General features: G+C 47.2%; 1 pseudogene; it reads right to left on the reverse strand.

Annotated features, from left to right (window-relative positions):
• Positions 1 to 9,826: 9,826 nt before the first annotated feature.
• On the reverse strand, positions 9,827 to 9,980 carry LOC135175170 (U2 spliceosomal RNA; annotated as a pseudogene).
• Positions 9,981 to 10,596: the final 616 nt, after the last annotated feature.

Genomic DNA, 10,596 nt, shown 5'->3' on the forward strand with positions numbered 1-10,596 from the left:
ATGGCACTAAGTGCCTCATCCAGGCTTGGCTTCAACACCTCCAGGGATGGTGACTCCACCACCTCCCTGGGCAGCCCATTCCAATGCCAATCACTCTCTCTGCCAATAACTTCCTAACAACATCCAGACTAGACCTGCCCTGGCACAACTTGAGGCTGTGTCCCCTTGTTCTGTTGCTGCTTGCCTGGCAGAAGAGAACAACCTCACCTGGCTACAGCCTCCCTTCAGGTAGTTGTAGACAGCAATGAGCTCTGCCCTGAGCCTCCTCTTCTGCAGGCTGCACACCCCCAGCTCCCTCAGCCTCTCCAGGCCCCTCACCAGCTTCTTCTCCCTTCTCTGGACACCTTCCAGCACCTCAACATCTCTCTTGAATTCAGGCGCCCAGAACCGGACGCAGGACTCAAGCTGTGGCCTGAGCAGTGCTGAGTACGAGAGTACCTCCCTTGTCCTACAGGCCACGCTGCTCCTGGCACAGTCCCCACTGCTTTGAATACAAGAGCGCAGCAGGTTCTGAGGTCCACATCCGAGGGCAGGGAGGGGAAGGCACATCCCTGTAAAGCAGAGGTCCTCAAGCTCTTTAAGCAGGGGGCAGTCACTGTCCCTCAGACACTGACGGGGGTAGGACTACAGTTTGGTTCCAGCCCAGCAGTGCCGGGGTCCGGTTCCAGCGCAGTGCCGGGGGGCGCTCGGGGGCTGCGGCGCTCGGATGAAGCGGCGGGAAGCGGCCGCTTGGTTTCCCGCCCAGCCCCCAGGGCCTGTGTGTCTGTGTCTGTGTGTGTGGGTCTGCAAACAGCGTCGGGCCGCTTGGAGGCCCCTGCGGGGCCCTGTCCGCCTCGCTGGCCGCAGTTTGAGGACCCCTGCTCTAAAACAGTAAGGCAAAAGAGAAGCTGTTCTACGCAGCGTTTATTCACACGACCTCTGAAAAGGCACAGGAGTGAAACTGGAAATCGTTAAATGCAAACCCAGTGGACAGCAGAGTAATGACACAAGACGGTGAGGAAAGATTGATTTTTGTGCCCCTCCTCATGCTGAGAGGCTCTGCTAAGGTAGTGATTAGACAACAGGTGGAATCCAACAAGCATGACTCACATGGAGGCAGTGTTTTGAGAGAAAACCACTTTATGATGTAAATGGTGGTGTAAATAGCCAATCTTTCTGCATGGGACCCAGCTGTGGATTCAGCCACAACAGAAATGATGACAGCAAACAAAGAATCCTCTCCCAGCCCTCATCGGTCCCCTACAAAACACAATTTCCCCTCCCTTCTAATATCTCCACTTGAAACTGCTGTGAACTGTACCAAATGGAGAAGAACAGCAGTGCTCATTCTCAAAGCTCAGCTCCAGAGTTCCCATTGCAGCAGCCCTGCTGGACCAATAAAGCACTCTGAATGCAAGCTTCGTTTTGTAATGCTGAGCTTGCCTCACATCCTGAGATATCCTGATGATCTGGACCAGGGGATTGAGTGCAGCATCAGTAAGTCTGCAGATGACACCATGCTGGGAGCAGCTGTGGAGCTGTTGGAAGGTAGGAGAGCCCTGCAGAGGGACCTGGCCAGGCTGGATGGGTGGGCAGAGGCCAATGGGATGAGACTGAACAAGGCCAAGTGCAGGGTTCTGCACTTTGGCCACAACAACCCCAAGCAGCACTACAGGCTGGGGACAGAGTGTCTGGGAGCAGCCAGGAGGAAAGAGACCTGGGGGTGCTGGTGAATAGTAGCTGAAGATGAGGCAGCAGTGTGCCCAGGTGGCCAAGAGAGCCAATGGCATCCTGGCCTGGATCAGGAGCAGTGTGGCCAGTAGGACAAGGGAGGTTATTCTTCCCCTGTACTCAGGACTGGTCAGGCCACACCTTGAGTGCTGTGTCCAGTTCTGAGCTCCTCAATTCAAGAGAGATGTTGAGGTGCTGGAAGGTGTCCAGAGAAGGGCAACAAAGCTGTGAGGGGCCTGGAGCACAGCCCTGTGAGGAGAGGCTGAGGGAGCTGGGGGTGTGCAGCCTGCAGAAGAGGAGGCTCAGGGCAGAGCTCATTGCTGTCTGCAGCTGCCTGCAGGGAGGCTGTAGCCAGGTGGGGTTGATCTGTTCTCCGAGGCAACCAGCAATAGAACAGCCTCAAGTTGTGTCAGGGGAGGTCTAGGCTGGATGTTGTTAGGAAGTTGTTGGCAGAGAGAGTGATTGGCATTGGAATGGGCTGCCCAGGGAGGTGGTGGGGTTGCCATCCCTGCAGGCGTTCAAGCAAAGCCTGGCTGAGGCACTCAGTGCCATGGTCTGGTTGACTGGCTAGGGCTGGGTGCTAGATTGGACCAAATGATCTTGGAGGTCTCTTCCAACCTAGTTGATTCTATGATTCACTTGCAAGAGTTTGCTCCTTGTTCACAATTTACAGGGGAATGAGGATTTCTTACAGGCTGCATGCAAGGGAGAGCTTTGAAAAGCAGGTATGAGTCATTGTCTTCTGGTAGATCCTGGAAGTTTATACAGACTGTTGCAAATTTTAATGCAGTTCCTGACCTATAATCCATACCAGCAGCACTTCATCTCTTTGTTGTATCATGCTGCTGGTATGGATTGAGCTTTTGAGAAGAGTGTTTATGGAGAACCACGTAGCACACCTGAAAAGACAAATGTGTTTCCTCTGAACTGAGAACATGAACAACTGAAAGAGAGAAGAATATATCTAGAAAGGGCTAAGGACTGAGAGTGATTAAGACAATTATGAATATTCACTCCCCAAAAGGACTGGAAAAAAAACATTATTGTAGTAGTTACTATTAAAGGAGTCAATTTCTCTTACAAACTGTGAGCAGAAACCAGCTTGCAAGCTGGTTTGAGGCTGATTGGAATATTTTAATTAGAGAAATTAGATCCTTGGGTGTGAAAAGAAAATAATGGTGATGTCTGCATTGCCCATTGGTTTTGCTTAGAGTAGGATATGAAAACAGACAGAGATAGTTAGTCCCTGGCTGACTGCCATCTGCTTTACTATCTCTCCCTGCACCTATATAACTTGAACTAATCATTCTTCTTACACCTCTTGCTGACCTTTTGCAGCTTACCCCACACGTAAAGGGGATCCTGAGATAAGGGAGGGGAGTTGGAAAGGAGGAGGAAGGAGGGGAGTTGCTTTGAAAGCCCTCATGAGCGGCTCTGCTGGTTGGGAGAAGACTGAGAGGGGATTTGATAAATGTTTATAAGTATCTGAGAGCTGGCCAGGAGTGGGGGGACAGGCTCTGCTCACTGCTCCCTGGGACAGGACAAGGAGCAATGGGTGTAAGTCACAGCAAAAGAGGTTCCACCTCAACACAAGGGGGAACTTCTTTCCTGTAAGGGTCACAGAGCACTGGCACAGGCTCCCCAGAAAGGTTGTGGAGTCTCCTTCTGTGGATCCTTTCCAGGCCTGTCTGGATGTGTTCCTGTGTGATCTGTGTTTGATAGCATTGTCCTGCTCTGGCAGGGGGGGTTGGACTTGATGGTCTCCTTGGGTCCCTTCCAACCCCTAACATCCTATGATCCCTCCTAAACTGGGGAACTCAAAACTGAAGGCAGTACTGAAGATGAAGTTTCAGCAGGGCAGAGGAGAGGGGGAGGAGAACCTCCCTTGATCTGCTGGACACACTCTTCCTAATACAGCCCAGGATCTCATTGTCCCTCTTGGCCACAAGGGCACATTGCTGTGCCATGGATAAGGTGTTATCCACCAGCACTCCTAGATCCCTCTCCACAGGGATGATGGTAAGATAAAGCAAACTCAGAGTCTTCCTTATTTGAATAGGATGTTGGACAAGAAACACTCCAAAAGTCCTGTCCATCCTGAACTATTTTATAGTTGTTGTGGCCAGGAGGAGGTTGCTCTCTTCTCTCAGGTGGCCAGCGCCAGAACAAGAGGACACAGCCTCAGGCTGCGCCAGGGGAGATTTAGGCTGGAGGTGAGGAAAAAGTTCTTCCCTGAGAGAGTCATTGGACACTGGAATGGGCTGCCCGGGGAGGTGGTGGAGTCGCCGTCTCTGGGGCACTTCAAGGCAAGGTTGGACGTGGCACTTGGTGCCATGGTCTAGCCTTGAGCTCTGTGGTAAAGGGTTGGACTTGATGATCTGTGAGGTCTCTTCCAACCTTAATGATACTGTGATACTGTGATACTGTGATAGTTGTATGGCTGCCTCCATAACTTAGTGCCTTTAAACTTAGTGGTTAAAACCCGAGAAGATGTGAGAAGAAAATGTTCTTCCCTGAGGAATATTGCAAGCTGAGAGATTCCAAAGTACAGATATACATGTTTCACAAACTGGATAATGCTCAGTAATGTTCATATTCTAAAGCTTGTTGACTTTGCCATATTCATTTCCATTTCCATTTCAAATGTGCTGGAGAAAGAAAAACTCTTTCCTTGTGGAAACAGACTTGAACTTACAGTAAAAAGCTGTTAAAGGCTGAATCATTTATAACCAAATAACAAACTGTAATTAATTTCAGTTGTACATGCACAAGAATTTTATGAACTGAGGTAGAAAAAACAAATATGTATTGAATCACACTGAAATTGATAATTACAGCTTCCAGCAGAAAATCAAATTACAGTAGAAGTGCACATTTGAGAGAAAGCTGCACAAGGCACTCAAACTAAGCCATTTCTTCATTGCTCTCCTGAAACTTACCTGTGAGTACTAAACAAGAGTCACTCAGGTTTGACATCACTGCAGCCACTCTTTTACAAAAGCTGTTTCACACATTATAGAATCGCTTTCATAGAATGGTCCAAACTGGAAGGGATCTCCAGAAGTCATCCACAGAATGGTCTGGGTTGGAAGGAACCTCCAAAAGTCATCTACTCCAACCCTCTCTGCAGTTAAGCAGACATCCTCAGCTAGATCCTGATGATTATTTTAAGATACATATGTCTTAAAGATTATACAAACGCAGACTTAGTGACTGAAACCATGGCTGGTTAATAACTGAGAGGGGGTTATTTTCCTACAGGAGATAACCAGATCTCAAATCCAATCAACTCTTCCACAGAATCATTTTTGCCTTGTGAAGTTTCTTCAGTACTGCCAAGTTCTTCATTTTCCAATCCCACTGCACTCAGCAGGGGCATCCTCAACTAGAGTGGGTTGCCCGGAGCCCTGTCCAGCCTCACCTTGAGTATCTCCAGGGAAGGGACCCCAACCACCTCCCTGGGCAGTCTGTTCCAGTGTTCCACTACCCTCATAGTAAAGAACCTGTTCTTAATATCTACTCTAAATTTGCTCTGCTCCAGTTTGAAGCCATTGCCCTCGTCCTGTCTCTGCAGGCCTTTGCAAAGTCTCTCTGCAGCCTCTTTGTAGCCCCCTTCAGATACTGGCAGACTGCTTCTAGGTCTCACCAGAGCCTCCTCTTCTCCAGGCTGAACACTCCCAGCTCCCTCAGCCTGTCTTCATAGCAGAGGTGCTCCAATGCCCAGATCATTTTTATGGCCTCCTCTGGAGGCCAAGTTCAGTGCAGGAGGACTGCTTCCCTCCAAGTCCCACATTTCTATCCCAAACTACAGGCATTGTTTTTAATTTTTTTTTTCTGTATCTGCCATAAAAAAAACACCCTAAAAATCAAAACACTCCTGGAAGTAACATAATAATGAGTCCATTTCTAAGGAAATGGTCTTGTGACTATTTAATCAGGCTAGCATCTAAGTGATTCATGAACTGCAGGTTGAAATTCAATAAGCAGTTCAGGAGTCTCTGAGTTGAGAAGATTTGAAGGAAAGGGAAAAAGAAAGCGAGCCCTTCCCCAAAGGACTCAGCAAACACTGTCAATGACAACTGCTACCTAATTTACTTTGAAGCAGTTAAAAGCCACTCAGCTTCCTTAGCTGTTAGGTTCTTTCTTCACTGTTCCCTTATAGAAAGAGTGGGGCACCAATCCTGCATTATGCTAAGCACTGTACAAATTGTGATGGTGGAGTGTTATCCCCCCAGACACTGAAGCAAAATCACCCAGACTAGACTCACCCAGCTGGAAATTGAATGAAGCTTTATACTTACAGCTTAGCACAACATACAAGCAGGTATTTACAAGATCTACAGCTATAGACAGAAATAGACAAGTTAAAAACTAATAGAGAAACACAACAGCCCTGCCAGAAACCTGAGTCCCCAGGAAGGACTCTCAACCACCCTTCCACCTTCTTCCCACCTCTCTACCTTACCCTAGACTTTGCCTTACATTCAAGGTGAGTTTGGAGTGTTGGCCAGGGGGGTTAGGAAGCAGAAAGATTAGTCAGGCAGGTTAGAGAAGTGCATGCAGCCCAAAAAGCCCAGAGAGAGACTCTATTATCTATGTTTGAGTTGTTGTTCTTATCCATCTCAGCAAGCCTATGAGTGCATCACCACTGTTTCCTTTTCACAGCCTGTAGTCTAATTCTTCTCACCAAAATATCCCAGCTAGGCTCAAACTACCACACAAATCCACAGCAAAAAGAGAGAAAACTTTGGGCTTAGAGAAATCAACTGCACCAAGCACTTGGGTAGGGAGCTGAAATTTGGGCAAGCTGTAAACAAGCCAGAAATTTTCTTCCTGAAAGGGATGGGTATCAGTACCCTAGAATAAATCTGCCTTTCGCTCCAGAAGCTTTTACATTCATATCATGGGGGGGTTACTTTTGGCCTTCTTAAGTTTCTGACCCCAAGGCCAGAAAGAGTGCTCTACTTACTTCCTTTCCTTTCTGTTTCATGAATATGTGACCATTCAAAAACTGTAACATGAAAATATTACTAAAAGTCTTACTTAGGATATGAAAGAGTGAGAAGAGGCAAAGCTCACTGTAAAGGAACTGTCAAGTCTTGGGAATATCTGTGTTTCTTTTTGGATAGTCTGACTTAAGAGTTGCCATTAGCACATCTGAGTTCATGATGCAGGTATTCAAAGCAGGCTTTGCTATTGTAACTGAATTAAAATGGGGTTTGCAGTGGGGATATCTGACATTTCTTCCCTAGTTGAAAATCTCACTTCAAACTGAGAGGTTTGTGTTTGGTAAGTCAGGGAAATCAAATAATTTGTGTGTGATGGCATGCAAGATTTCAATGAAGAACTGTATTGAAACAAAAGTATTGATAAAGAGAAAGAAATGTATTACATGCCACATACTGCTCTTTGCTTTGCAGTTGTGCCATTGCTAGGCAACTGAGGATGGGTGAATAATGGATTTCAGATGTCTATCTATATACTTACATTAGGCTTCATTTGGAGGACCATGAAAGGAATTAGTGAGAAACAATCATTATGCTTCTGGTGAGGGCCCAGTGTGTCTTTGCTGGTAATGATTGTTTCCAACGTGAACAACTTGTACTGTTACACACAATGGTGTGAAGGGATTTTGGGAAGAAATGCAGCTTTCTTTTCAGTTACAGAGCATTTCCTCCAGTTTTCATGCTGGAATTTTTTACCTGACACCCTGTGACATTGTACCATCTATGCAATTGATAATGAGAGCATCATCGGCAAGTAATCAGCATTAGCATTTAAAAAACCTGAATGCAGTTCCCTTCACTAGGGATTGCCTGTAGCTGTGAGTGGTGGTAACTCTTTTTACTTGAGTAAGCAGCCTAATGACTTTTCTCTCATTTAAAATCCAGTCATTCAGGTCCTACTACGTTTTGTACATGCTTCAACAAACGCTTAAGATTGGCTGGAGAGCAGCCCTGAGGAGAGGGACTTGAGGGTGGACAAGAAGTTCCACGTGAGCCAGCAGTGTGCACTTGCAGCCCAGAGGCCCAGCCAGAGCCTGGGCTGCAGCAGGAGAAGTGTGGCCAGCAGGGCCAGGGAGGTGATTCTTCCTCTCTACTCTGCTCTGCTGAGACCCCACCTGGAGTATTGCATCCAGTTCTGGAGCCCACATTACAAGAAGGTTGTGGAGATGCTGGAGCGTGTCCAGAGAAGGGCCACGGGTTGAGCAGAGGGCTGCAGCAGCTCTGATGTGAGGACAGACTGAAAGAGTTGGGGCTGTTGAGTCTGGAGAAGAGGAGGCTCTGAGGTGACCTTCTTGTGGCCTTCCAGTGTCTGAAGGAGGCCTACAAAAAAGCTGGGGAAGGACTTTTCAGGATATCAGGGAGTGTCAGGACTAGGGGAATGGAGCAAGGCTGGAGGTGGGGAGATTCAGGCTGGAGGTGAGGAGGAAGTTGTTGAGCAGGAGAGTGGTGCGAGCCTGGAATGGGCTGCCCAGGGAGGTGGTTGAGGCCCCATGGCTGGAGGTGTTTAAGGCCAGGTTGGATGAGGTTGTGGGCAGCCTGATCTAGGGTAGGGTGTCCCTGGGCATGGCAGTGGGGTTGGAACTGGCTGCTCCTTGTGGTCCCTTCCAACCCTGACTGATTCTATGATTCTCTGAAGTTCTTATTTCTAGCTATGTTGTAACAGGAAGGGAAGTGAGACTGCTACAGGAACCTTAGAATTAGCTGATAATTCACACTTTTTCTGTAGCCTGATGCTTCTTAAAAAAAGGGGGAAAGAAAGGGGAAAAAAAATCAGTCTCCTGATAATTAGTACCCTTTGTCAAAGCTTCGGTTACAGTTTGATGAAAAAATGTTCCTAAATGTCAAGAACCATGCAGTCTGATAAATATGGATGACATTTAAAAAGCAGAGGAGGCAGTTTCTACAAAAGCAGAAGAGGTAAAAAGCAATATCCTGTGCATTTATGGAGAGAAATAGTTTCCCCACCATGTTTTGTCCTCACACACAGACCATTTTTTACTCCCAGCTCAGTTTTTCACGCTGGCCATGACCCCATTGTCTTACACAAAATGACTCATCCACATTTTGTAGTGTTTCCTCAGTGGAAAACAGTACATTTGAATAGCCCAGGCCTTGTCACTTGTAATCAGTCAGTGTAATTAATTGAGAAGAGAGAGTCAGAGAACCCTCCGAATATTTAATTCTTCAGAGTCGCTTGGATTTAGCAAAATATGACACCCTGAGAAAACGAAATGGCAGGCACTCCGACGTGGCTAATTGGGTGATACAGACCAATCACAGCCCTCACTGGTTACTCTTTAAACAAGGCTGTCTCACAAGCAGATTCAAAGGAATTGACTTGCTGAATGCTAACAAATGGGAGAAAGCCTTTTCCTTCTAACAGCTTTGCAAATACCCTTGGAAAGGTTGAAGGCAAGCCCTTCGCTGCGGTCTGGAGCAGAAAGACCTTGCCCATGCTGGGTGCCACAGCACCTCCTACTGCAGTCTTGGTGGGAACAACACTCACCAGGAAAACTCTACCAGAATGGGAGATTAGCATTTATTAGCATTTACCACACCGTGCTAGTTTGACTCATAGAATCAACCAGGTTGGAAGAGACCTCCAAGCTCATCCAGTCCAACCTAGCACCCAGCCCTAGCCAGTCAACCAGACCATGGCACCAAGTGCCTCATCCACTCTTTTCTTGAACACCTGCAGGGATGTTGACTTCACCACCTCCCTGGGCAGCCCATTCCAATGCCAATCACTCTGTCAAGAACTTTCTCCTAACATCCAGTCTAGACCTCCCCTGGCACAACTTGAGACTGTGTCCCCTTGTTCTATTGCTGGTTGCCTGGCAGAAGAGCCCAACCCCACCTGGCTACAACCTCCCTTCAGGTAGTTGTAGCCAGCAATGAGGTCTGCCCTGAGCCTCCTCCAGGCTGCACACCCCCAGCTCCCTCAGCCTCTCCTCACAGGGCTGTGTTCCAGGCCCCTCACCAGCTTCATTGCCCTTCTCTGGACACATTCCTGTACCTCAACATGAAGATACAAAGTCATAGAATCATATAATCAACCAGGTTGGAAGAGACCTCCAAGATCATCCAGCCCAACCTAGCACCCAGCCCTAAGAAAATAATTCAACTTTTAAATGTGGGAGCAGGCTCTGGATCCAACTCCCACGCCCAAAAATCCATTTAATATAAAGTCCTCTCATCGAGGACATATCAGATATTAAACTGATAGGAGCAGATAGAACAGATAGAAGCTAGCTAGAATGTTTTGATGAGAAGAACTAGATTAAAGGCTGTGAAAGGAAAACAATGGTGATGTCTACTTCCCACATAGGCTTGCTGAGATGTATAAGAACAAGAAATAAAAACAGAGATAATCACTTCTGCTGGGGAACTGGCTGAGATGTATCTCTCTAGCCTCTTTGACTAATCCACTTTGCTTCCTAACCCCCCTGGCCGAACCTCTGTTCTTCCTTGGGACTGGTCAGGGAGAGCTTTGTCGGTGTTGTTTTGAGGAGGACACCAGGATTAGACCATTTGTGATCAAAATTCCTGCAGTCAAATGATATATCTGTACGTTCAGGTCATTTTGTTTTCAGACTGAAATATCCTGCAGCACAGAGAAAACAATTTCAGATCCTCTATGAAAAGAGCCAGTGGGATACCTGCACTCATATGCAGATGCAGCTGTACAGCAGCCATGTGATGTGCTATATATTGTGGTTGAAGTCATAACCTTGCTTATAAAAATCTGCCCTTGTGTAGTTTGCTGTGTTGGTTGTGGGCTTTTATTTTTCATTGATTTCTCAAGTGAGCTTTCCTTCTTGCCCTGGACTGTTTGATATGCACAGCACAGCAGTACCTTTAGCAGGAATGGTAGTTACAC

This window comes from Pogoniulus pusillus, chromosome 4 (genome assembly GCF_015220805.1).
Source record: "Pogoniulus pusillus isolate bPogPus1 chromosome 4, bPogPus1.pri, whole genome shotgun sequence".
In the NCBI taxonomy this organism is placed as follows: domain Eukaryota; kingdom Metazoa; phylum Chordata; class Aves; order Piciformes; family Lybiidae; genus Pogoniulus; species Pogoniulus pusillus.